A 27,498-nucleotide genomic window follows, 5' to 3' on the forward strand; every position below is an offset into this window, starting at 1 on the left:
CTATTTGGCTAATCTTTGTGTATTGCACATTACAGAAACTCAGTAAATATTCATTGAATGAATGCAAACAGGCAAAATACAATTGTTCACTGCAGACTTGCTCAGTATTTGTAAGTAAACAAACACAGGTAGATACTCTTTTCAATACCAAAACAAGTTAATAATCATTGCTGTAGGACAACATATCCTATTTTATGTATGAGAAGCATTTTTAGGATTATGTTTATGCCATACTTCAGAATGCATGTAAATGAAGGATACAAATATGTTTCAACTCCTTTCTGTATATGGGACATATTAAGATGGATTTTGTAATACTTACATGTAGCCATTTTATTATACTATAAAATTACTTCTCATTCTTATGGAACAATAAAACTTGTGAAAAGGGCCTTTTTACAATTTTTAGCCACAAATGATAGAATTTTTATATGCCCCAGGCAGTAATATTGCTTATAAATTTATACCATACGCCACTTTAACTTAAACTTTTTTTTTTTTATTAAGGGGACTGATCAGAGTCAAACCATATGCTGTGGCTTTTGCTCCATGGAAATCTCAACTATACTGCAAGAATAATTATTCCTACTTAATGAAGTTATAGAAGAGAATGTGGTGCTGGACGGTAAGATGTATATAACCTAATGAATACCCTCTGTAAACTCTCTAAAGACTTGTGCTAGGAGTTTTTCAGTTTTGTGGGGATTTTTTCTTATTAAGAGACTAAATAGCTGTTGAAATCTGTAAAAGAATAAATGGATGCTAAAAATTCAAAAACTTTCCTACTCAGGGGATTCCATCATAAGTGTATAATAAAGGGTTCTGGTCCTTTGGGAAATCAGTGCCTTTATTACGGGAGGGGGGAGTTTAAAATTATATATGGCCCAAAAAAACACATCATGTAGAGTTTTTCTCTGTTTGGAAACTAAAGCATACGTTAAAGCCTCATCATTTTCTTTTGATTAGACCATTGCCTTAGCCTGCTAAGTGTCTTTCTGCTCACATTCTTTTTTAAATTTAGCCATTCTTCAGAGCTTTCTCTTTTTTTTGTTTTGTTTTGTTTAATTTTTAAAAGCACAGATCTGGAAATGTCTGTCCTTAGCCTCAAAAATACTCAACCTCCATAGCAGGGTAGGTAAATTATTTTGAAATCTACTCTCTACCCTTCTGACCAACTATATCCTCACTACTCATGGACTATCCACACACGTCTTTCCCCTTCTCTAAAAATGCCATCATCTTTTATGCGTTTGCATCTTTACTTTTTTCTTCTTTTTTTTTTAGATTTGACTTTTTTTTCTTTTATTATTATTATTATACTTTAAGTTTTAGGGTACATGTGCACAATGTGCAGGTTTGTTACATATGTATCCATGTGCCATGTTGGTGTGCTCCACCCATTAACTCGTCATTTAGCATTAGGTATAACTCCTAATGCTGTCCCTCCCCCCTACCCCCACCCCACAACAGTCCCTGGAGTGTGATGCTCCCCTTCCTGTGTCCATGTGTTCTCATTGTTCAATTCCCACCTATGAGTGAGAACATGCGGTGTTTGGTTTTTTGTCCTTGCGATAGTTTACTGAGAATGATGGTTTCCAGTTTCATCCATGTCCCTACAAAGGACATGAACTCATCATTTTTTATGGCTGCATAGTATTCCATGGTGTGTATGTGCCACACTTTCTTAATCCAGTCTATCGTTGTTGGACATTTGGGTTGGTTCCAAGTCTTTGCTATTGTGAATAGTGCCGCAATAAACATACGTGTGCATGTGTCTTTATAGCAGCATGATTTATAGTCCTTTGGGTATATACCCAGTAATGGGATGGCTGGGTCAAATAGTATTTCTAGTTCTAGATCCCTAAGGAATCGCCACACTGACTTCCATAATGGCTGAACTAGTTTACAGTCCCACCAACAGTGTAAAAGTGTTCCTATTTCTCCACATCCTCTCCAACACCTGTTGTTTCCTGACTTTTTAATGATTACCACTCTAACTGGTGTGAGATGGTATCTCATTGTGGTTTTGATTTGCATTTCTCTGATGACCAGTGATAATGAGCATTTTTTCATTTGTTTTTTGGTTGCATAAATGTCTTCTTTTGAGAAGCGTCTGTTCATGTCCTTCACCCACTTTTTGATGGGGTTGTTTTTTTCTTGTTAATTTGTTTGAGTTCATTGTAGATTCTGGATATTAGCCCTTTGTCAGAAGAGTAGGTTGTGAAATTTTCTCCCATTTTGTAGGTTGCCTGTTCACTCTGATGGTAGTTTCTTTTGCTGTGCAGAAGCTCTTTAGTTTAATTAGATCTCATTTGTCAATTTTGGCTTTTGTTGCCATTGCTTTCGATGTTTTAGACATGAAGTCCTTACCCATGCCTATGTCCTGAATGGTATTGCCTACGTTTTCTTCTAGGGTTTTTATGGCTTTAGGTGTAACATGTAAGTCTTTAATCCATCTTGAATTAATTTTTGTATAAGGTGTAAGGAAGGGATCCAAATTCAGCTTTCTACATATGGCTAGCCAGTTTTCCCAGCACCATTTATTAAATAGGGAATCCTTTCCCCATTGCTTGTTTTTGTCAGGTTTGTCAAAGATCAGATAGTTGTAGATATGTGGCATTATTTCTGAGGGCTCTGTTCTGTTCCACTGATCTATGTCTCTGTTGTGGTACCAGTACCATGCTGTTTTGGTTACTGTAGCCTTGTAGTATAGTTTGAAGACCGGTAGCATGATGCCTCCAGCTTTGTTCTTTCAGCTTAGGATTGACTTGGCAATGTGGGCTCTTTTTTGGTTCCATATGAACTTTGAAGTAGTTTTTTCCAATTCTGTGAAGAAAGTCATTGGTAGCTTGATGGGGATGGCATTGAATCTATAAATTACCTTGGGCAGTATGGCCATTTTCACAATATTGATTCTTCCAACCCATGAGCATGGAATGTCCTTCCATTTGTTTGTATCCTCTTTTATTTCATTGAGCAATGGTTTGTAGTTCTCCTTGAAGAGATCCTTCACGTCCCTTGTAAGTTAGATTCCTAGGTATTTTATTCTCTTTGAAGCAATTGTGAATGGGAGTTCACTCATGATTTGGCTCTCTGTTTGTCTGTTATTGGTGGACAAGAATGCTTGTGATTTTTGTACATTGATTTTGTATCCTGAGACTTTGCTGAAGTTGCTTATTAGCTTGAGGAGATTTTGGGCTGAGACAATGGGGTTTTCTAGATATACAATCATGTCTTCTGCAAACAGGGACAGTTTGACTTCCTCTTTTCCTAATTGAATAACCTTTATTTCCTTCTCCTGCCTGATTGCCCTGGCCAGAACTTCCAACACTATGTTGAATAGGAGTGGTGAGAGAGGGCATCCCTGTCTTTTGCCAGTTTTCAAAGGGAATGCTTCCAGTTTTTGCCCATTCAGTATGATATTGGCTGTGGGTTTGTCATAGATAGCTCTTATGATTTTGAGATACCTCCCATCAATACTTAATTTATTGAGAGTTTTTAGCATGAAGAGTTGTTGAATTTTGTCAAAGGTCTTTTCTGCATCTATTGAGATAATCATGTGGTTTTTGTCTTTGGTTCTGTTTATATGCTGGATTACATTTATTGATTTGCGTATGTTGAACCAGCCTTGCATATCTAGCTGAGTCAAGGTATCTTTCTAATTCTAAATCTTTAAAAGTTTTCCATAATCTTTCTTTGACTTCACTTCCCTATGTTTCTAAAAGAATTTCTCTGTACCTATATTGAAGGGTTTACCATATTGTACTTGAAGTTATGAGTTTGATTATTATTTTCTCATTGACTGTCACATCTGTGAAAGAAGGGACATATTATTAAGCATTATATTCCCACTGCCAATGCCTGGCACATAGTAAGTGTTTTAAAAGTTAAAAGGTGAATTAGTATACACCTCTTATAATGGCTAAAATTCAAAAGACTAATTAAATCAAGTAAGTTGAGTCAAGGCTGTGGAAGATCTCAAACTCCCATACACTGCTGGAAATAGTGGGAAAATGGTAAAACCACTTTGGAAAATACCTGGGGCAATTTTTTAAATAGCTACACGTACAGATACATGATCTGCCTATTACACTACTAGGTAGCTACTCACATGTAGGTAAGCATATGTGCATATAAAAACTTGTACATTAATGTTCTTAGATGCTCTATTTTAATAACCCAAACTGAAAACAACTCAAATTTCCATTGACAGGTGCATGGAAAAACAAACTGTGGTACACCCATACAATGTAATACTATTTACAGCAATACAAAAGAATGAACTTTTGAGAAATGCAATGAAATGAATGAATTTCAAAACAATTATGCTGAGTGAAAGAAGTCAGAAAACACAAGTATAGGATATATAGACCAATTTTATAAAACATCAAAACAATGCAAACTCTTCTATGGTGACAGAAAGCAGAATAGTGGTTGCTGGGGTTTCGGTGAGGCAAATACTGGAAGGCTAAGGATGGAAGGAGTAAAACGAGGCATGAGAAAACTACTGAGGGTGATGGATATATTCACAATCTTGATTGTGGTGAGGTTTTTCTGGGTATAAATATATATCAAAACCTATCAAATTGTGTAAATATGTGCATTTTTCTAAGTCATTTACACTTCAATAAAGCTTTTGTTAAAAAAAGTTAGAAAGTGAAATGATGAAACTATATTTTGCAAGTAATTTTACAAAATAGATGCTACTGGTTTTCTTAGGGCACAACTGGGTAGGTATATATATTTATCAACATAATTTGATAATACATACCTTTTTCAAGAACTGAAAGCATTATTGATTTGGGATACTATAAAGTCAGACACTATTCTATACCATTTAAAATATTTATATTCTTCTCTGTTAATCAAATATATGATTATTTATTATCTGTATTTACTGTGGTAGAATGGGAAGAAAAAGTGAACTGAGCATAATTCTACCAAGGTCAGTATGTGGCCCCTGAGCAGGTAGTTTAAGCTTGCTAGGCATCGGTGCTTCGTTTTGTAAAATAAGGCAGTTAATATACAGTGAAGACAGTTCAACAAGTAAAGTTTGTAAAAATTGAGACAGAATTTTGACAAAAATACTTAGGGAAGGTGTTAGAGTTGGTAGATAGTATTCATGGCCTCTGGAGCAGTTTAAAATCTAGAAGGTCTATGAGGCCATGCCTAGGTAATTTTAAAGAAGATAAGGTTCAAACTGGATATGTTGTAAGCCAGGAAGGAGACAAATGCTCTGAGAAGACAGTAAGATCCCTTCTGAATGGAGACGGCAGAAAGCTTGTGAATAACACTTCACTGGAGTCAGCCCTAAAAGAATGGGTAAAATCCCAAGAAAATGGAATTGTGATATTGTGACAACACAAAGTCTTAAATATTATTGAACCAAACAGAGATGGAAAGAAAGATAATCTAAACAGAGATAACTTGGCAGTAGTGTACACAGTAGACTTGACAAGAGAGAATTACTAATGTTGGCTGGAGCAGGCTATTCTTTATATATATATATATATATATATATACATATATATATATATATATACATATATATATATATATATATATAATTATACTTTAAGTTCTAGGGTACATGTGCACAACATGCAGGTTTGTTACATATGTATACATGTGCCATGTTGGTGTGCTGCACCCATTAACTCATCATTTACATTAGTTATATCTAATGCTATCCCTCTCACCCTCCCCCTACCCCACAACAGGCCCCGGTGTGTGATGTTCCCCCTCCTGTGTCCATGTGTTCTCATTGATCAATTCCCACCTATGAGTGAGAACATGCAGTGTTTGGTTTTTTGTCCTTGCGATAGTTTGCTGAGAATGATGGTTTCCAGTTTCATCCATGTCCCTACAAAGGACATGAACTCATCATTTTTATGGTTGCATAGTATGCCATGGTGTATATGTGCCACATTTTCTTAATCCAGTCTATCACTGATGGACATTTGGGTTGGTTCCAAGTCTTTGCTATTGTGAACAGTGCCGCAATAAACATACGTGTGCATGTGTCTTTATAGAAGCATGGTTTATATTCCTTTGGGTATATACCCAGTAATGGGATGGCTGGGTCAAATGGTATTTCTAGTTCTAGATCCCTGAGGAATCGCCACACTGAGTTTCACAATGGTTGACCTAGTTTACAGTCCCATCAGCAGTGTAAAAGTGTTCCTATTTCTCCACATCCTCTCCAACACCTGTTGTTTCCTGACATTTTAATGATCACCATTCTAACTGGTGTGAGATGATATCTCATTGTGGTTTTGATTTGCATTTCTCTGATGGCCAGTGATGATGAGCATTTTTTCATGTGTCTGTTGGCTGCATAAATGTCTTCTTTTGAGAAGTGTCTGTTCATATCCTTCACCCACTTTTTCAAATGGGATCTAATTAAACTAAAGAGCTTCTGCACAGCAAAAGAAACTACCATCAGAGTGAACAGGCAACCTACAGAATGGGAGAGAATCTTTGCAATCTACTCATCTGACAAAGGGCTAATATCCAGAATCTACAAAGAACTGAAACAAGTTTACAAGAAAAAAACAACCTCATCAAAAAGTGGAGCAGGCTATTCTTAAAAGCAAGTAGGAATGTGAAGTGAGCTTTGAAAAGGTCCCTACAAAGAAAGGGGCAAATCGCTGAGGACCTTGAATGCACAGTTAAGAAATCCAGAAGTTTGGATTCATGCTTCAGAAAGTGAGTTCATGAGAACTTTCATTTAAGCAAAACTACCGTGTAAACATGAAAAATTCTTTTTGGAAATTGAATTTACTTTACCCTGTCTGGAGAGCATTGATGCTCAAAACCAAGACAGTGCACACAATTGAAGCATCTGGTTTACAAGGAAGGTGAGTAAGCTCAATTTTAAACATTGAGTTTGAGGTAGTAGTGGAACAATTAGATAGCAATGGCCTGTGGGCAATTGATGTTAAAATTTTAGACTTAGCCTAGAGAAGTTATTATGAATAGAGCTTATTCATAAGCTTTTCAATAAGTAACTTTTATTTATTGAGGATTCACAATATGCAAGTCATTTCTTTTTAAAACCTTACAATTGTATACACCCATTAGTTCATGTCACCATCTATTAATGAGTCACTTTTCAGTCCCTTTCCTGATTTTACCTTATATCTCTGACTAGTAAATGTAAGAATGCTTCAAAGTGCAGTGATTGACCCTCTTTTCTTTTTCTCTTTCTCTAACTATGCTCATTCCCTAGGTAATTTCACATCCAGTCCTATGACTTGAAGCACAATCGTTATGTTGTTAAAAACACCTACATAAATGTACTTGGCTAGACTCTCCTGGGACTTAGCATATCTAATAGATATCTTAAACTTAAGATGATCAAAGACAAAGTTTTTATTTCAGTTTCTCCACCCACATACCTTTTGGCAGTCTTTCCGCATCTTAGAAAATGGTAACTCCATTTTTCCAGTTACTGAGGTGGCAAAAAAAAAAAAAAAAAAAAAAAGAGTTGCTCTATACTTATTTTTCTCACTCATGCTTTACATTCAATCGATAAGTAAATCCGGTAACTCTACCTTCAAGATATATCCAGAATTCATTTATCATATTCACTACTATATCCTGATATAAACCAGAATCCTGTCCCATCTAAATTAATACAATTTTTTCCTAAATGGTCTCTCTGTTTCACTCTTGCCCGCTTTCAATTTATGATCCACAGAACAGGCAGAGTTGTTTATTTAAAACATATGATAGATCATACCACTCCTCTGCTAACAACCCTCAGAATAAAAAAGTCAAAGTCCTTAGCAAAAAGCCTGGTTACTCCTCTGGTAACCTCTAACTTCTGTACACCTTTTAATTACCAGGATGTACTTCTTGCTATTCCTGGAACTCTGAGAAGCCTTCACCATTATGGTCCTATTACTTGGTCTTTCTTCTGCCTGGAATGTTCTTCCGTCTTACATTTCCAAGGTTTACCCCTTTTCTAGCTCCAGGTCTCTGCTTAAAGGCACCTAATCAAAGAGGCTTTGCTTAACTATCTTATTCTAATAACAAGCCTCTTCACACCATTACTGGATCATAGTGGGTGCTCCAAAATATTTGAGTGAACAGTCAATATTTCAAGGAATAGTATCCATCTTGGAAATGAGTACCTTGTGGCTTAAATTGTAGGAGCTAAAGCGTTAGGAACTAAAGAAGATTTTCAAGTCAATATTGGGATTTATATCCCCATAAAATAACTAAGGTTTTGAAGTAAAAAAGAATTGGATTAAAGTTTCTGCTCTATAACTTAAAAATATAAAAACTTAGAACATTTATTTAAGGCACAAGTGGGAGCTAAGTGATGAGAACACATTGACACATAGAAGGGAACAACACACGCTGAGGCCTTTCAGGGGGTGGAAGGTGGGAGGAAGGAGAGGATCAGGAAAAATAACTAATGGATACTAGGCTTAATACCTGGGTGATGAAATTATACAACAAACCCTCGTAACACAAGTTTACCTATGTAATAAACCTCCACTTGTACCCCTGCACTCAAAAGAAAAAAAATAAAAAAAAATCTTATTTAAAAAGAAATATTTGAAACTGTGGTAGGAGATGGGATTATACTGTGGCTAGATCTTATAGATGGATTAAGATAGACATCATAGTTAAGGTCATAGATTCCTTTGAAAATCTAATATAACTCCCCCCAAACACATGTGATCATGTACCACAGTCTTGTACTGTATTACGTATAATTTACAGACTCTACATTATGCTCTAGATGAAAAGGACAAAAAATGCAGACAGAGGTGAACTTGAAGATTTTTTTGTGCAGACTCATCTTTTGGGCAGTTTGCATGTAAATGTAAAGGGAAGGCCAGTGAGTCTTCCAGATCTACAGGCTTGGATACCACTGTTTGTGCATAAATAATTCAAATATTGTGGTCTCATCGAGTTGAGATAGAAAGAACAGAAGAGATCATCTAACATCTTCATTTTTCACATGACATAGGGATGTCCCAGAGGCTTGTCCATGTTTCCTCAACTGGCTAGTGGCAGAGCAGGGACTAGATTCCAGGTGTCATAACTCAAGGTCCATGCTCCTTTGACACACCCTGATGCCTCCTTGGAAAAAGTAATTGTCCTTCTATGCTTCTGAGCTGTGTTCAGATGCTTCAGCGTAAAAGATATTGGTGTTTTTCTCCATTGAAACATAGTTGAATAAGGATGATGAACCATGCTTTGCACCGGAATTATTTTTTATAGCCCAAACATGCCAAAAAGTCATTTAGTAACTAATTTGTGGATTTGAGAAATTTACTGGTTAGTTATAACTGATGAAAAAAAAAATTGGTGGTTAAGTGAGTGCTTAAAATCTAGACAAGGCTTAAAGTACTAGTGCAAGAATTTCATTCCATTATGCAAGTAATTTTAACCTACAATTTGGTTTTCATTGTGGAGACAGCTGAAATAGTGCAAGATTGTGACATTGTGGTCAATTGCAAAATTACAAGGAATGTTATGCATTCCAGATCTTCATAGACACAGTACAAAATGCCGGTGTATTTTCATTCACTTCGAGAAGCTTAAATAATATTTAAAATCTTCAAATCTGATAGTAATACTGAGGGGAGTTTAAATTGAATGTCTAGCCCCTTTATTTCTCTATTTCTCTATCAATTTATCTATTCATCCATTGACTTAAAAAATAGCATTGCTAATAAAGTGGAAATCCTCATGCATTATGTATGGACTCTGCCTGAGTGACTGACAGGACTACCCAGAGTGTCAATGTACTCTCTGCTCCAGCTTATCAGTTAACTAGTGAAATTTAACACGGATGGTGCCGGCTTTTTATTTAGAGTGTTACTGTATAAACAGAAGAGGCCACTGGGAGAATCTTGTTTTGGAGTTTTCACCTCATTTAAATTCTTAATTTTTCCCCTCAGTTTAGAAAAGGCTATTGCAGTGTGGTCCTGCTTCCAATTAATGAGCTTCAGAAAAGGATTAGGTTTGCCTCACTCAGTCTTTCCAAAATAGACTAACCTTGAATCACACAAATTCCAAGAAAAGGTAAATATTCTCTTCTGATTCAAATTAACTTAGACAGGGAAGACAACCTTAGTTTGTTTATTTTATTATAAGCCAAGCTAAGAGTCCCGAAAGTTAAAGTTAATGAAAGAGATAGGCATTTTGTTGAAAGATAAGAAAAAAAAGAGAACTATTAGTTTAGTACACTGGTTAATTTTTTTCACTTATCTAATATTTTCCATTTCTATTCTTTCAATAAAATAGCAGCAGTAATAAATAGCTTGTATCAGTGTGAAGAAGTTTAAAATATTTGCATGATTTTGTTTTTTGGAACTAAATTCTGAAGAGCTGGTTATAAAATAAATAAAATATTAAATACCTTAAGCATATTGTGGGATTATAAAGGGAATATAACGTGTCCAAGTCTGTAGGTTCACTTTAAGGTTGTGCATTTCCCTGTAATAACTTTTCGGGGGTCTCATAGAAATCAAGACATCTAGAAGTGTCACAATCTAGCTTCTTTTTGCATGAAGGTAGTCAGCCATTGCCCCCTTAAATCCATCCCACGCTCATACCCAGGAATAAAGATTACATGTTGGGGGATCTATGATGGCATTTTTTAAAAATCTTAATTCATTTTTGGTAGTTTCTTTTATGTGTTCTACTTGAGTAATTTAGAGTGTTAATTCCTGAATTCTTTGAACTTAAAAATGTGCCAGTCATGCCCACAACCACATATACATGATAGGCCCTTCTAAAGGTGAATTGAACTCCTAATTTATTTCCATAAAAAATAAATGTAATAAATGTACTGGATGCTTATGTATTAAACGTAAGCTATTTTCAGTAGCAAAGACAACAATAAAAAATTAATCGATTTAGGTTAAATTACTTATGTAGTTAAAAACATTAGTTTTAAATAAGTTACTTAGCTAGAGTCAAAGCAATCAGCACAGTTGTAAATGAAAATACGTTTGAATTAAAACAATTAGGCTTGATTTTCTTGTGTCTTACATCTCACAGCAGGTATTCGAGCACAGCCAAAATTTGGATGTGCTGACACCTGTAATCAACACAATAAGTATCTTTTAAACTAACAAATCATCTTTCCCAGTGGAAGTATAAACAAAACTCTAATTGGAGGCTTTGCTAACTATTCTTCCCTGCTGTGAACACTAGTTAGTGTTTTGTGTAAAGCAGTAACATTAGCTACAATTTATAATTGGCAAAGGATAAGAGCTAATTATCCAGATTCAGTCAGTTAGTAGGTATACTTAAAGTGAGCATACCTCATTCAATGATTTCTTACTTAATAGTTAGTATCAAGCATTTTGAAACTATGTTTTAATTGCAAGGAGACAATAACTAACACACACAATGCTGATGAAGTGCCAAACTACATCCTAAGCACTTTTAAACATATTAGCTTATTTAGACTTCACAAAGTACATTTGAGATAATACTATTATTCCCAATTGACAGATGAAAAAATTGAGACTACATTAATAGTTTGTTTTAAGCATCACAACTACTAAATAGTGGAAGTGAGTATTGAATCCAAGCAGTATAAGCCCAGAGTCTGTGCCTTGTCATCTCCATTAAAAACAAATATTTAAATAAATAAATGTAGCTAGTATCTCATTTTAGACAACTAAATTTAACACATCTGCTGACAAGATCTTTCATGCCTGCTACCTAGTTTTTACATCTTACTTGTGGATTCTGAGGTCTACAGTTTGCAAGAAAAGGCATAACCTCGATTAAAATAACTGATTGGAGAAAATAAATGAAATCTCAGTGCACAATGAATGAACACAAATAAGAAGTAAAAGTGATGTTAATTCGGTAATAAATATGTGCTTTTTCATCTTAGAACATATTTTGTCTTAACTCTGCAGGAATATAACCTTCTCCCCACCTATTGCTCAATGTGGTTATCAACAGGCTTTAAAGGTAGATTTTCCTGTTCCCTAAAGTAGGTACTGCTAAGATGCAACACTAGAATTATGTATAATTAATTAAAATAATGAAAATGTAATAAAAGTAAAATAAGGATTAAAAATGAGAATGGTGCCAGGTGGAATTCAGAACATAAAACATGTGCCACAAAATCCTGCACACATTAGAAACAAGCCCTGATTTTAGCTCAGCTTCCTAGAAGCCAAAGTAGTGACCATCAACTACTCGATTCTTAGTCCAAATTGAAAATTAAATTCTTACACATGAGCAGTTCAGTTATGCCTGGAATTGGAGGGATTTTTTTTTCATGACTCCTAGTAAAAAGGACACATTATGATCTAATAAAAAAAATCCTCAACCCACTCCTTAAAATAAACATGGTGATAGTTTTTATATAATTATTTTGTGTAATTCATCTTTTAAGCAATAAACAGATAAATATTTTAGTAAATGTAATACAACAAAGATAAAAAAGGCTGCAAGAGAAAATCTTGGAATAGAGATATAAATACAAACATATACACCCATATAGGCGTATAAACTGAACAAACTTAGATGCAGATATGGCAAGATTACACCAAAGCTCCAATTTAGGACACATCAATTTCATTGTCTTTATATTTTACTGTCTTTGTATGTATGGAGCTATATACTTCTGAACAACAAAATGGATGAATAATTAAACAAAAACATTAGTGCCATGATTTCCTTAATACATGCCCCTTTCCCTGACATGCAATTTGTTTCCAATTTTTACAGGAACTAATCTTATAACTGGAAGATATTTTTATGCACATCTTTATGTTTTTATGTGTTTTAGCATAATTTGCTTTGAATGGATTACCATAATTAAAATTGAGGTTAAAGGGGTTAAGCATTTTAACTTTTTAATAAAAATAATATACTTTTAAATATCGCTAAGGGCCTACTGGATACAAAAATGTTATAATCAACCTGAAGATCCTCAGCACATTCTGACTTTTATATACTTAGCTATGAATATGCTTGTTATGCAAATGTTTGATGTTTGTAATCTTTCCACGTAGGGATAGGCTGTACTAATACTATCAGTAGGAAAACCATTCAGAACAGGTACCTTACCAATGCCAGTCCAACATAGTTAATTTTCTATCTAAAGTAAACTGTATTTTCCTTTAACATACACTGAAAGAACATTTATGGCACACCCTGTTTTACCCAGTAAAGATTAAATGTGTAGCTTTATTTTTTGTTTTTGACTGTGTTAATAAATATTTAGAGAGAAACAATACTAAACTGCAAAATTTCAGAAGCTTTTTTTTTTTTTTGAGATGAAGTCTCACTCTTGTCCCCTAGGCTGGAGTGCAATGGCGCGATCTCAGCTCACTGCAACCTCCGCCTCCAGGAGGGTTCAAGCGATTCTCCTGTCTCAGCCTCCTGAGTAGCTGGGATTACAGGTGCCTGCCACCACGTCCAGCTAATTTTTGTTTTTTTCAGTAGAGACAGGGTTTCACCATGTTGACCAGTCTGGTCTCGAACTCCTGGCCTCAGGTGATCTGCCCACCTCAGCCTCCCCAAAGTGCTGGGATTACAGGTGTCAGCCACCGTGCCCCACCCAGAAGCTTAACATAATACAGATTTATGCTTCACTCACCTAGAAATTCCGTGTAGGTATTTCTGGTTGGAGCTGAGAAGGACTTCTGTTCCATGCAGTCATTCATGGAGTCATTTGATAGAGGCACTTTCATCTATGACAATGGCTTTCAAAGTCACCGTGGGTGTCAAAAAACAACTGGTAAGTTGATGAGAGAGACTGTGGGAAGACAGTCTGTTTTGTCTTCTCCACAAAATGACAAATTACTTTTACCGTCGTTCAATTAGCAAGAATTAGTCTTACGGCCTCATTTAAGCCCTATTTGTACATCCTTGGGGAAACTGCTTAACCTTTATAAATTTCAGTTTTCCTATTGGTAGAATGGGGATAACAAAGTAATGAGCTCACATGGTAATTTTGGAGATTAAATACTATACATAAAACAGTATTTGACTCATACTAAGGATTTAATCAACAATACTCTTATCATTATTATTTTTTAATATTAGAAAAGACATTCAACTAGATACATATTAGAAAACTATTTTAATTACATGTAATTACATTTAATAATTTTTAAAATAATCCCTATAAACAGGAAAAAAATACCTACCAAAAAACATAAGTCTAGTTTCTGACATCTCTATAGTACAAAGTATCAGAAAAAAAAAATTAAGATTAAAAAAATGTTATGGCCAACAATGTGATCACTAGACTAATGTATAAGACAATAAGAATACATATTTATGTGTATAGATACATGGAAAATATAGTACTTATGCTTCATTTAGAAAAACAAAAAGATACATTCTAAAAAGCTGAACTCAAGAATGAAGAAGACATTGGCTAAAAGGGATGGTGATGACTTCTAACTTTCTGAGTTAAGTTAAAAAATTATTATAAATATCAGTAAAAATAATTTAAGATGTTAAGAATAATTATTGAAAGGTAATACGTGTGTTGTGAAATTAATGAAATTACATGTGAAGCATGAGATTATCTAAAGGAGAAACCTGAAGAAAGATAAAATGAACACTGGAGTGGCAAGCAGGGACAAGAACAGAATATTGAGTTTTTTAAGTCTGCATATGGTAGAAAGTAGGGTGGCATGATGAGAGTCAAGCTTTCATAAACAAACAACAAACAAACAAACAAAAAAACACTCCAGAGGCATTTGGTGAATGGATTCAGGAAATTTAAGAATGGATCTGGGATCTGGGGTGTCCAAGTGGTTTGCTTACGGTGTTTGACATTATAGTGGAAAGAAGTGGACACATTAGAGCATATTTAGGCATTGGGAATGGGAGAGCTCTGTAATGAATTGGGCAAGTGGATGGGGAAGAAAGATGGGAAGGGTGGCACAGTGTCTGGCTATGGTACTAGGTAGTGGGTAGTGATGCTATTCAATAATACTGGAGTTGAAGACTTATAGAACAAATTTTTTTTAAAAATTTTTTTTGCATACAAAAACAATAAACGTTTTCTAAAAATACATACAAACAAAAAGATGCGTATCAAACATATTAGGAAGGTTGCACATGGGAAGTCGGGGAATAGAAATGGGGGGTGGGAGTTAAAATAAAAGAGAGGGACTTTATATGGATCAGTGATAATAACTCAATCCTCTATTTGACAAAGAAGAGGGAGAAGGAAGAGGAAGAAAAAGAAAGTGGGATAAAGGATCAGAAAGGGAGGAAAATAGAAAAAATTAGAGTATGACTCCAGGGTAGACCTGTTTTGTTGTCACTGAGTTGGTTGGTTGGTTTGTCTGTTGCATTCTTCATGTTTCGCCAAGTTGGCCAGACTGGTCTCGAACTCCTAGCCCGAAGTGATCAACCCGCCTCGCCCCCCAGAGTGCCGGGACCACAGGCGTGAGCCACCACGTCCAGCCCCCACATTGCTTCTGGCCTCCGTGGTAGAACAAAATTTAAGATTAGGTTGTGACAAGTTGAGTTTGAACAACTTTGGGACATGCAAGTGGAGATATTATATAGAGAACTGAATACAAGGACCAAAGATTCAAAGGAGCCATCTGCAGTAAAAATCTTAATGCCTAGTTATATAGGTGGTATAACTGAAGCTCAAGACAAAGTTTCTCAACCTTGGAACACTGACATTTTGGCCTAATCTTTATTGTACAGGGAGATACTGTGTATTGCAGAATGTTTAGAGCATCCCTAGCCTCTGCTCACAGATGTCCGTAGCAACCCCTGGGTCATGATAACCAAAAATGTCTGCAGTGTTTAACAAATATTCCACAGGGGTGCAAAACCACACCTTTTTGAGAAACACTCGTTAAATGATAGTAAGTAGGAAGAGAATGCAGAGTAATAAGAAAACCATATAACCCTACTGAGAGAAGAAACCTTAAATTTAATTTGGCTCCAATATATATGGCTCAAATAATTTTCTTTAATTGGAATAACTGTAATGATATAAAAGTGGGTAACAAGAACAGGAACGCAACATTATTTTTCAGTACTATTATGAGACTTTCAGTTAAAGTAGGATCCAGGGTAGACGGATAAGTAAAGCCAAAAGAGTTAGAGATTTCCAAGTGGTTTAAGATTAAGTTTACTGGAAACAAAAGAATTTTAAAAGGTGTGAAGTATTTGTAAATTCCAATTTGAAAGGGGTGGGGTATATCTACTTATACAGGTGGTTAATCTTGCATATCCATGAATAAGCTTAACTGAGAGACCATGTTCTTGCTGATTTCATTTTTGGAAAAAGCAGAGCTGGTCTGTATCTCTACTATACATGTGGACATTAATCAGGCCAGAATCTTCTTCACTGGAATTTTTGCTCCTGTTACTGGCAATGAACTCTAGTGGCTTCATGGCAAGTCTTAGTATCTTTGAAGATTGATAGAATATTAGGACTTTGTTGAACCCTGTAAGGTAATATTACTAGTTACATGCTACTATAAACATTATTAGTTACATGCTACTGTTAACAGTATTTTAAATACCTAATTTTTATTCATTGATTTATATAAATTTAGATTACATATATTAGAAATATGATTTGCACTGTTGGTCTGATTATTTTGTTGGTAAGCAAATAATTGCTTTATTTTGTTGATAAGCAAATAATTTATTCCCTGAAAGATACATAAATATATAATCATTTTACAAAATGAAACCTGTGGAACCTGAGGTAAAGTTAAATTACACATCATTTGCTTCCTCTTTTATTAAAGTTATTTACTTAATTTGCAAAATTTCAATTGAATGTTGTTTTCTAAAGTACTTACATTTAAGTTTCACTTGAATATCTTGAATCTACATTGCTTTGATATTACAGTTTCTTTTATTTGCAATACTGAGTATAGCAAGTTGTGCTTTGTCTATAACTGCCAGCTCTGTTGAAAGTGAGAGTGAAAAAAATAGAAATCTCTTTTAAAACAATTTAAAGATGCCTTTTTTTCTCTTAATGACCAGAAATGTCTAAAATTCTGTTTTCTAAAACTGTGCCATTTTGAAATTTCCCTGGCGGATAGCACTGCTCTGCTGTATTACATGTGGTTAATGTTAGTCACATACTTGATGTAACATAACACAAGCTGGCTAAGGTAATCCAATGTGACATATGACAGCATTGTGAGCCAGTCTGGGATATTTGAAAATATGGCATCTTTCAAAGACCATGGACAGATAGCATGGTTAGTCAAGATTATGAACTCTGTTGCATTCATTTCAAACAACAACATAGTCAAGGTTCTGTAATAATTAAAGGGTAATTTCCAACATGGTCGATTCTAACAAATGCTAAAATGCTAACAAGAGTACTTTTTCCTTTTTTCTTGCTGCTGAGTTTATATTTAAAGCCACTAGGTTAAATCGTTAAGAAAAACAACAACTAAGGAGATGTGATTATACATTGTTTTAGGTATGAGAATGAGTGAAAATTTATAAGACAATGCAGGGATGAGCGAACAATGTCTAGTAATTTATAAAGAGGCAACAGGTAGGCATTTGCTACCCAGTGATTTACCATTTGCCAAAAGTACTCAGGTTGAATCAAGTATATTAGCATTAGAGGAAATACAATCTAGAAACATGAGCACCCAGGCGAAAATCTATGTTTTCTACATGTGTTGTTGAGTTTCCCTGTAAAAGTCTTTCTGTCTTCAACCTAATTTATTGTGCAGGCTGTGGAAAATCTGAAAACCATGTTTTCTTCTAGGATTACTTCATGATCAACTTCTTTGGTTTTAAATTTGTTACACATTTGCTTAAGCAGAAAATACTACCACTAATAATTCCTGATGAATAGTGATGAGTTACAGAAATGAAAATAACCTGGACACTAAATTCAATAGAGGATGGAAGAGGAAATTGAACCTAATATGAACATCTTAAAATGAAAAGGTAAAACTGAACTACAAGGTAAAGAGTCAGTGGAGCTGTCTTTTTGTGAGATTTACAACTGCAAGTCATAATATGCTATTGCCTTATTATATTTTAAAACACCCTAATTTTATTAAAAAAAAGACTTTTTTCTTTCTCCATGTAAGTCAGAATCATTAATACCTGTGCTAATCTATTAATAAAATGATATAAATATTGAAAATAATTTATTTTCTTGCAAATTAAAAAGTATATACCTCATGCATATATAAAAGGATAGGTAAATATATTTTAATATTGGTTTTCATATAAAATTTGTTTAAAATATTACATTGAAATTTACTGAACTGCTGAGATGACAAAGAATATAGGAAGAAAATGCTGGTATTTTTTATTTTAGGTACAATAAAAACATTCATAACACTGTAATATTAATCTTCTAGTTTAATGTTTTGCTATTGTTTTCTCATTTGAACCTCAAAGGTACATTGCATTTTACGAAGATAGATTGTTTTATCTACTTAATAGAAATAAAAATTAATGAAATCCAACCTTGATCCAGTCTTTGAACTTCAAGTCTACTACCTTTCTTTCTGTGGTTTTCGTAAGATTAGAGGTTTGTTGAAGTGACTCAAGACATAATGAGTGATGCCAAAATTTAACGTAAAGACAAATAATGTTAAATGAAGAATGGATCTGCCATCCTGATGTTATGCTTTAACATGCTAAAAGTGCACACAGATATTACCTCTCAATTCTGGTTGACAATTAGATTAAAACACGGTTGTAGCTAAAACTTTGTAATATTTTATAGTTAATGCTATAGGGTGTGTTAGAATAGAAACATAATAATACAAGAGAAATCCAATATAGAAGACCTGATACTTTTGATTGAGCAGATACAAGAAAAGTAAATATTCCCAAAGGGCCAGGTGTGGTAACTAATGCCTGTAAGCTAAGCACTTTGGGAGGTCCAGGCAGGCAGATCACTCGAGGTCAGGAGTTCGAGACCATTCTGGCCAATATGGTGAAACCCTGTCTGTACCGAAAAAATAAAATAAATAAATAAAATCAGCCAGGCGTGGTGGCACGGGCCTGTAGTCCCATCTACTCAGGAGGCTGAGGCAGGAGAATCACTTGACTTGATAGGCGCAGGTTGCAGTGAGCTGAGATTGTACCACTGCACTCCAGCCTGGGTGACAGAATGAGACTCCATCTCAAAAACAAATATATATATATTTAGCCAAAGTTACCGATTTTATAAAACAATATACAAAGTCCTTTAGAAAAACAAAGCAAAATAAAACAAGCTTGCATCTTTTGAAGAAACTAAAGGTAAAATTATATAAACTGAGGCCAGGCTCAGTGGCTCAGCACTTTGGGAGGCCGAGGCAGGCAGATCACTTGAGCCTCAGGATTTGAGACCAGCCTGAGCACCATGGTGAAAATCGGTCTCTACAAAAATTACAAAAATTAGCTGGATGTGGTGGTGTTCACCTGTAGTCCCAGCTACTCGGGAGGTTGAAGTGGGAAGATCACTTAAGCCCAGGAGGTCGAGGAGAAGTGAGCTGAGGTGACGCCACTGCACTCCAGCCTAACAAAAAAGAACGAAACAATCTATTAATATATAAACTGAGGAAAATCAAGGTGAAAGGTGAAGCATATTTTTTTTCTCTGTGTTGGTTTCAAGAGTGTTGTTTGAATATTTTGTGGAACTGGTTATCCATGACTGCAATTTTTTCTAGAGATGTTACCTCGCTTAACAGAAGGGGTAGGATATTAGGGAAAAAAAAAAGTTAATCTTTGTTAGATGCCTGCTATGACAACAGTTTTTCATGCATTATTGATTATCAAAGAAAGCATGTGAATGGATATTATTATCCCATTATACATGCCAAGAACTGAGGCTTACAGAGGTTGTTGTTCATGGTAATATAGCAAATAAGTGGCAGAGTAGGGATTTGTACCCAAGTATGGAGTTAAGATTTGAATACTAAAAATAATGAAAATATGTACATTAACCTTGGAAGAAATATAAACAGGTAATAAGTAAATAACAGAGAATAGAATAGAATAGAATAGAATAGAATAGAATAGAATAGAATAGAATAGAATAGAATAGATAAAAGAACAAAGAAGTTTTTCAAACTAGTGGTCTAGCATCTGTACAGGCCTACCGAGGAAAAATTGTGTGAATCAGTGGAATAATGGATAATTCTGTTTGGTATTTAGTTGAATTATACAAATAAGGAATCTTTCAGAAAATGAGTTGGCATGCATTTTGACCTCTTGAAATACTGTAAGGTAGAACATAGGAGATGGAGCCAGACACCTGCATTCATTTTCTTGCTGTCTAGTTTACTAACTGTGCTACTTTCTGCAACTTACTTTGTTCCTCCAATCCTTAATGCACTCCTCTATTAAATGAGTATTAATGTTACTTACCTGTGCCCTGTTAAGGTGTTTGTGGTCAAAAACATTGCCAAAATCTGAGAGGCTTACAACAACAGAGGTCCATTTATTGCTTGGATTGCAGATCCTTTTCAGTTCAGCTAAAGTTCTGCTCCCTGTTTTCTTCCTTCTAGCAGAAGAAGCCACCCCTTCTGGGATGTGTTGGTCTTATGGCAAAGGGAGAAGAGAGGTGCAGGAACCAATTATATGGTAGCTCTGAAAGGGTTTGCTTAAATGGGTCATGCATCACTCTCACTCACCTTTAAATAGGCAGGAGGAAGTCACACACCCAAGCCTCACGTGGAGGAAGGTATCATCACCTCATAGGAAAAGGCAGAGGATAACTGGAAAAATACTATCACCTACCACAACATCCACCGGATTATCATATGATTAAATGAGATGAAAAAGTAAAGCTCCCAGCAGGGTTTTAAGGCACATAATACGTGCTCTGGAAATTGTATTTCGCTTTCATTCTACGGGATCCAGAGTTAAGCTAAACAAAGACCAAGCTCATGAAGAATTACAGCCACATATAACAATTTTCCAGTGTCTGTTTTGTTTGCAACCTTTATTATAATAATTGATAGTTAAAAGAATGAAAGTCATTTCAAAAATCACAGTAACAGAAAGATTTTAATCCTCCAATGCAATTGTCAATAAAGAATTGACAAATTAAGACCTGATTTTTAAAAGTGCATTCTTAATTTTTTAGGCATTCTTAATTTCTTAGAAACTTTAATTGAGATATATATATATATATCAATTAAATGGGCATCATTAACAAAATAATAAAGCAAAGCTTCCATTGGAAGGTAGCATGTGGGATACCCAGTGAAAATAAATTTTGGTTAATATTGAATTCCAGTAAGAAATTTATCAGGGATTTTGCAAACTTTAGGACTAGAGGGAAAATTCCCTATTGAATGTTTCTGAAAAGGTCTCTTTTCTGTGTCATGTGGTCAAAGAATTTTGTATGAGTAATGAATTTGGTCTTGTAGATTTTTGGATAAATCCTTAAGAAAAAAGCCAACAACTCTTGCCCTCCCTCTGTGAGATCAAAGACACCACTGTGTTTTTGGTATGAAAAAGGTTTCCCCATGGTTGCCAAAAATATGCTGCTTCCCCATCAGCTGTGTAGCGGCCATGAAATGATTGACGGCCCTTGCAGTTTCTCCAGGGTGGTTCAATTTCAAGTTGAAGGTAGTGCTGAATTTGAAAAGTATTTTGAGTCCCTTTTGAATAAAAATTACAACAGGGCAAAAATACTTCTTCCTTTCAGCTGACAGTCAATGACACCCACTTAGTAAGGTGTTACTGTAGTACAAAGTGGCCCTTTGTGAATACATGGGATAAATTTCCATCTATGCAAGGCCAAAGTACTCAGTTGTGCTGATTTACCTTTTTTTATAATAAAATTTAATAGAGAAAAAATAATTTGAGATGAAGACTGAATTCTTTAAATGCTTTCACAGAAACACATTTTTGAAAAATTTCTTGAGAAAAAATTATAACAATATTATTGATACATAATTATCTTATTGTAAAGTCTTTAAATAATAAAAATCTGTTATCACATGATTTTAGAGGTACTATAGTTTGAAACATATACTCTCTAAATATAATAAATTATCAGAAAACTCTGGCATACAATGAATAATGACAAAAGGATGTTAGTCATATCCTATCAAGGAATCTCACAATATATAAACTGCACTTTGATATCACAATATGTGAGAAAAATTTTGAGAATCCATTTAAAAACTTCAATGTATCCACTACATTACAAAATTGAAAACTTAAAAATAAATTGGTAAAAAATAAATATGTTAACAAAAATTGATTAAAATTCCTCTCAGTTATTTGTGGGAGAAAGGAAGGATGTACAAATCATTGTCTTTCTCAAAAGAGCATGCCCTTTGAGCTGCTTAATGTATACGAGAATGGAGAGTCCAGTTGACTTAAAAAAAAATTCCAGAAAGCATCCTCTTTTAGGAACTACCTGGTTTTTACACGAGTGTTTACAACCTTGAGATTTGTAGTATTCCTTAGCTTTCCCTTGTATCTCAGGTCCAAATCAATGAAGTAATGTGAAATAAAACACTTAGGCACTTTATGATCCAAATCATAAAACTAAGAATATGAGATCTCGAATGATTAGAACTAATTGGTTACTGCAAACAGAGATCAAATTCACCAGAAAGCTGCATGACTTTTTCTTTAGTTCATAGGCACTGCTTAAGATCAGAGGTTAAAAAAAAAAAAGGTTGCATGTTGTGTTAATTGATTCAGGAATATGTTTTCTGCTCACTTTTGATGCTATAAAATGAAATGGAACAGTCTGGAATGCAAACTGAAACAAGGGGTTACATGGGTGTGGCAGCTTCGCAGCCTACCCTCATTTGTTGTTTGCCGGTAAGCATTCATTTGTTCAACCTCTGATATTTGGGCCTTGTTCCAAGAGTGTTTTTGAGAAAACATAAAAGTTCTGTGTGGAGTGGATAAAGTACTCTTTTAACTTTTGAGTATTCATTGTCTCAAATATTTATATATTCCATTAATTCTATTTCACTCATTTTTTTCCAAGTTACTCTTTAATGTCTCCACTTCAATTTGAATGTATCTAGTTCTAAATATTCTGCAGCCTATAGGGGACACTTATGTCTATATTCTGCAATGTGTTGTTACTTTTTAAAGTCTATTATATACAGATAATTCATTTTAATTATTTTATTAAACAAAGTAGCAAATTTTTTAGGTGAAATTTTTGAAGACATTAAAAAATCCACAGTAAATCTCAAAGTCCATTTAAGTAATTATAATGTGATTGACAAATGATGCTGCCTATAGTAATAATGCAGGTATATATGTACACAGCATCTTTTTCAAAAGTGAAAATTTGATAGACATCTTCTTTCTTCTATTTCCTGCTTTGCAAATATCCCAGATCTGAAAACAAGCTTATACTTTATACCAGAATGATCTGAAACAGAGAAAAAAGCCACGCTCTTTGGCAGAAATATGTGAAGTGAACTTAAATTGTTAGATTTTTAAAATATTTGAATGATGGTTATCTGTGGTGGGTCTCTTTTGATATTTGAGCTTTTCTTATTACTGCTTGAATCATTATCAATAAATTCATTTTTTTCAAGATTTCTCCAAATTGGGAAGCTTTCAATCAGTTTTGCACCAATTATGAAATTAAATTATTCCATTGACGACAACCAAAATTAATAAATTAGAGGCTTTTACTGTCAGCCGTGTATTTATCTTTAGACTAATGCTATTATTTGAGAGTTAGATGTTAATCAAATCTATGCAGTATTAGTGAAATAACTTATTAACAAGTGTAGAATATGCTAAAGTGAAACTCAACCCATTTTATGTTTACATTCCTAAAACTTTGATTAAATCCTAATACATATCATCCAGCTGCACTGAATTCATCTGATGCAAACACTTGATAATTGTTCACCTTATACCCTTATCATCTATACACATTCTCTAGCACTCTCTCTTTGAAAAAATAAACTCAAATACCAAAGTAAAAAAAAAAAAATTAAACAGCAGTCTGAACTCCAAATACAAAAATAGCAATCTCAGAAAATAAAAAAAGAAACTTCTAAAATAATGTTTTATTTATCACATACAAACATGTTTTCCTAAGAATTACTTCCAGTATGGGCCACCATATGGAAGTAGAAAGCCATTATAGGAATGAACTAAGATGGTTTGTATCACCTGCATAACTTGTTTTGTTCTATGCCTTCAGGGTTCAAAACCCGCTTCCCATATTTTTTTCCTTTCTTTAAAAATAATGTACATCAGTTTAATTTATCCCAGGTCCTGACAGAAGGATCGGATTTTAAGCATTTAATGCTGTGGTTTCAAATCCAATTTCTCAGTGTTCATCGTTTCAAAAGTGGCAGAATTCAGTTTTTGAAAAAGTTCAAGAACGTGGGGAGGATTGGCATACTTTCTAAAGTTCCACATTGATGTTAAAGGAAGCTCTGTATGGGAGAGAGCAGTTTGGTCTGAATTTTTCTATAGTGCTCCAGGAAATACTAAACCCTCCACCTTCTTCAACAAGAGCCTCTTCTTATTGGTGTCAACCTAGGAATACTTTTTAAACTCATAAAGCACATTGAATACATAATCTATTATGGGTTTTCTGAACCAGGGCACTGACTGGTTGATATATTTTCCTAAATGGAGGGCATCAATGTATCTGCTTAAGGCTTGATTCCACTGAATGTGTTTGGAAACAACTTTCCCTGAAACCAAGGGGATTTTTATCCATTCAGAAACTAAAGCACTAGACCCTTGCACAGTAAATTCATTGTAGGCTTTCTTTATCGGTGGTGGGGGAATCTCTAAAGGTCAGGAGTCCAGATTGCTTCAAATAAACATCCAGAATCTCAGATGCTTTTTTGAAACGAGCCCAAGTTTATCTGAACCTCTTTCTCTGGTTTGGAAATCAGGCTGAAAATGTCACAGAAACAGATTTTCTTGTGAGATCTCAGAATGTTGTGGTTTAAGTAAAGTAATAAACAAAGTTGAAAAATGAAAGGCAAAATTGGCTCAAACTCACCTGGTTTCATTCTGTTAGATGCCTGAAACTGAGTGGCACTGTGCAATCTTTAAAACAGAAAAAAAAAAAAAAACAAAACAAAAAAACAAAAACAGAGTTTGGCTGTGGGTTAGCCTAAAATCATCAAACATTTCTCCTGAGGAGGTTTAAGAGAAACTTTTGCCACTCCATCATGCGCTGTCCCTATGTTGCAGTGTTTTATTTATCCCCCTCTCCATCTTCAATTTGAGAGACTTCAGCACTGGTCTTCCGTTTTTAAACTGTCAATAAGGAATAACTCTTTGACCTTTTGAAGTGGAATATGTTCCGTTTTATTTATGGGTGTGATTGCCTTGAAATGCATATTTTAGTATTTATGTGGTATATATAACATTAAAAAAGAAAATAGAATTTTTTTGAATAGCTACTATTGAATACCAGGGATGAGTTAAAACTTCTCCGCATATCATATTATTTAATCCTCACAGCAAAACCATTAAGCAGGTATTTTTATCTCCATTTAATAAATGCTATAAAAGCAGTTTATGAAGATATAGTAACATTCTTAATTGCACAGCTGTGATACTTATAGCAAGTAAGTAGAGGCAGGATTGAAGCTGAGGATGGCTGACTTCAAAGACCATACATTTTACTACTAATTTATGTAGTTTCCCAAGAGCTGTTTTTAAAATCCATTTAATATGTCTAATAGCTTTAGCCCTAACTATTACAAATAATGGGTTACATCTCTAACACACGAGCTGAAAAGTTTGTTTCTGAAAAGGTCTCTTTTCTGTGTCATGTGGTCAAAGAGTTTCATATGAGTAATGGATTTGGTCTTGTAGACTTTTGGATAAATCCTTAAGGAAAAAGCCAACTATGTATTTTCAATACACTGAATTAGCAGTGTATTAGATATATAGCTGAAATTATTATAATGATAATGCCTTAGATTTATAAGCGCTCTACAGGATCCAAATCCTTTTGTATTTGTTTTCTCATTCTAATCCTTCCAACAAACTAGAAAGTAGGCAAATAAGGCATCTGGATCCACGACTGGGGAAAACTGAGGCTTCATGAAATTAAGAGATTTTTCCAAAGTCATGAAACGAAAATAAATCCAGAAGAAACGGCAAATAGAATGTTTTACCTATGTAAATTGCTCTTTGCAAATCAACACTTCAAAATTCCACTCTGCGGTCACCTTTTAATATCTTATGTTATTTTCTCAGTCACTTCTTTTCGATTACGCTCACTTTTCTCCACAGTACTTTTGCATATTTCAGCTTTTTATATGTACTGTGCTCCTGATAGAAAGTGCTCTGCACTAACTGATAAAATCCAAACTACTTTTGCAAAGCCTGAAAAGGTCTAGACACATGATACCAATGCTATTCTTGGGCTACCCATTTAAGTTATGTATCAAGTCTAAATTTAATCAAGGCCACATTTTATTTATACATTTCATGCATTAAACTCATTTAAACTTTTAGTCACATTTCATTAGAAGAAATACTACCGTGTACATCATGCAGTAGTAAAGCTAATGTGCTTCAAGAATTTGAAAGGAGTTGGAGATCGGGGGTCTGATTTCAAAATTTCTTTTTCTTTCTCTCCTTAGTGCTTGCAGCAGGTCTGTGAGCAGCACACAGTTTTGTTTCCTAGGACACTAATACAGTCAGCATGCTCTGTACAAATGTGTAAACACAGACATTCCCTGTAATCAGGGAGGTTGGTGTCTTAAGGCAAGATTATGTTTTTTTAGGAAATGCAATTTATGTTCAGGCTTAAATTTCTCTTGCAGACTGATAACGTCTGAGGTTCAGGGAGATGATAATAAGTGTTGTGTCCTAAACTGCCTGCCCTGAATCTGAAGCCTTGAATTAGTCTTCCTGTATAGCCCTCATTCTTATGACCCCAAATTATGTAGTTCCTCGTGTCTTAGAAAGATGAGAGAAGTAAATAATATAAAAAGACAAAATACACTTTAAAAAATGTAAAGCATCTATAAACCTCATGGTGGTTACAAGGAAATACAGAGACATAAGGAAAAAATAGATGACACCATGGCTAACATACTTCTTCACAATTCAGGAAATTTAAATTTATATCTGGTACTTTGGTATTCATGAAATTGAGATGGGGATGGGCAGAAAGTTAGACAATATTCTTATAATTGCTTTAGTCTTCTCATGGAATGATCCTAACACTATAAAACAACTTAAACACATAACAAATATTCTCTCTTTCTAAATAGTAGTTGAAATAAATCCAACCAGAATACCAAGCAAACCTTCTCTATAAATCCTTTCATCACAAAACTGCTCTATTTCTTTTCCAAACCAGAAAAAAAATTTTCAGAACTTAAAAGGGCAGTTTTTATGCCAAAACCACAAGTTTTTTGACCTAATATTAAATTCTTAAGATTTTTTCCTTTTTCTTTCTTTCCTTTCTTTCTTTTTTCTTTCTTTCTTTCCTTTCTTTTCTTTTTCTCTTTCTTTTTCTTTTTTCTTTTCTTTCTCTTTCCTTTCCTTCTTTCCTTCTTTTTCTTTTTTCTCTTTTTCTTGCTTTCTTTCTTCTCTCATCTT

At 34.4% G+C, this 27,498-nt stretch overlaps 1 long non-coding RNA gene across 1 annotated transcript in view; it reads left to right on the forward strand.

The window, feature by feature from the left end:
- Positions 1–544: 544 nt before the first annotated feature.
- LOC134732202 (uncharacterized) overlaps positions 545–27,498 on the forward strand; it is a 133,328-nt gene continuing 106,374 nt past the window's right edge. Inside the window, exon 1 of the long non-coding RNA XR_010115136.1 lies at positions 545–625. This is a non-coding gene — a long non-coding RNA (uncharacterized lncRNA). The remainder of the gene's footprint in view (positions 626–27,498) is intronic.

The sequence above is a fragment of the Symphalangus syndactylus genome, chromosome 13 (genome assembly GCF_028878055.3).
Source record: "Symphalangus syndactylus isolate Jambi chromosome 13, NHGRI_mSymSyn1-v2.1_pri, whole genome shotgun sequence".
NCBI lineage: Eukaryota > Metazoa > Chordata > Mammalia > Primates > Hylobatidae > Symphalangus > Symphalangus syndactylus.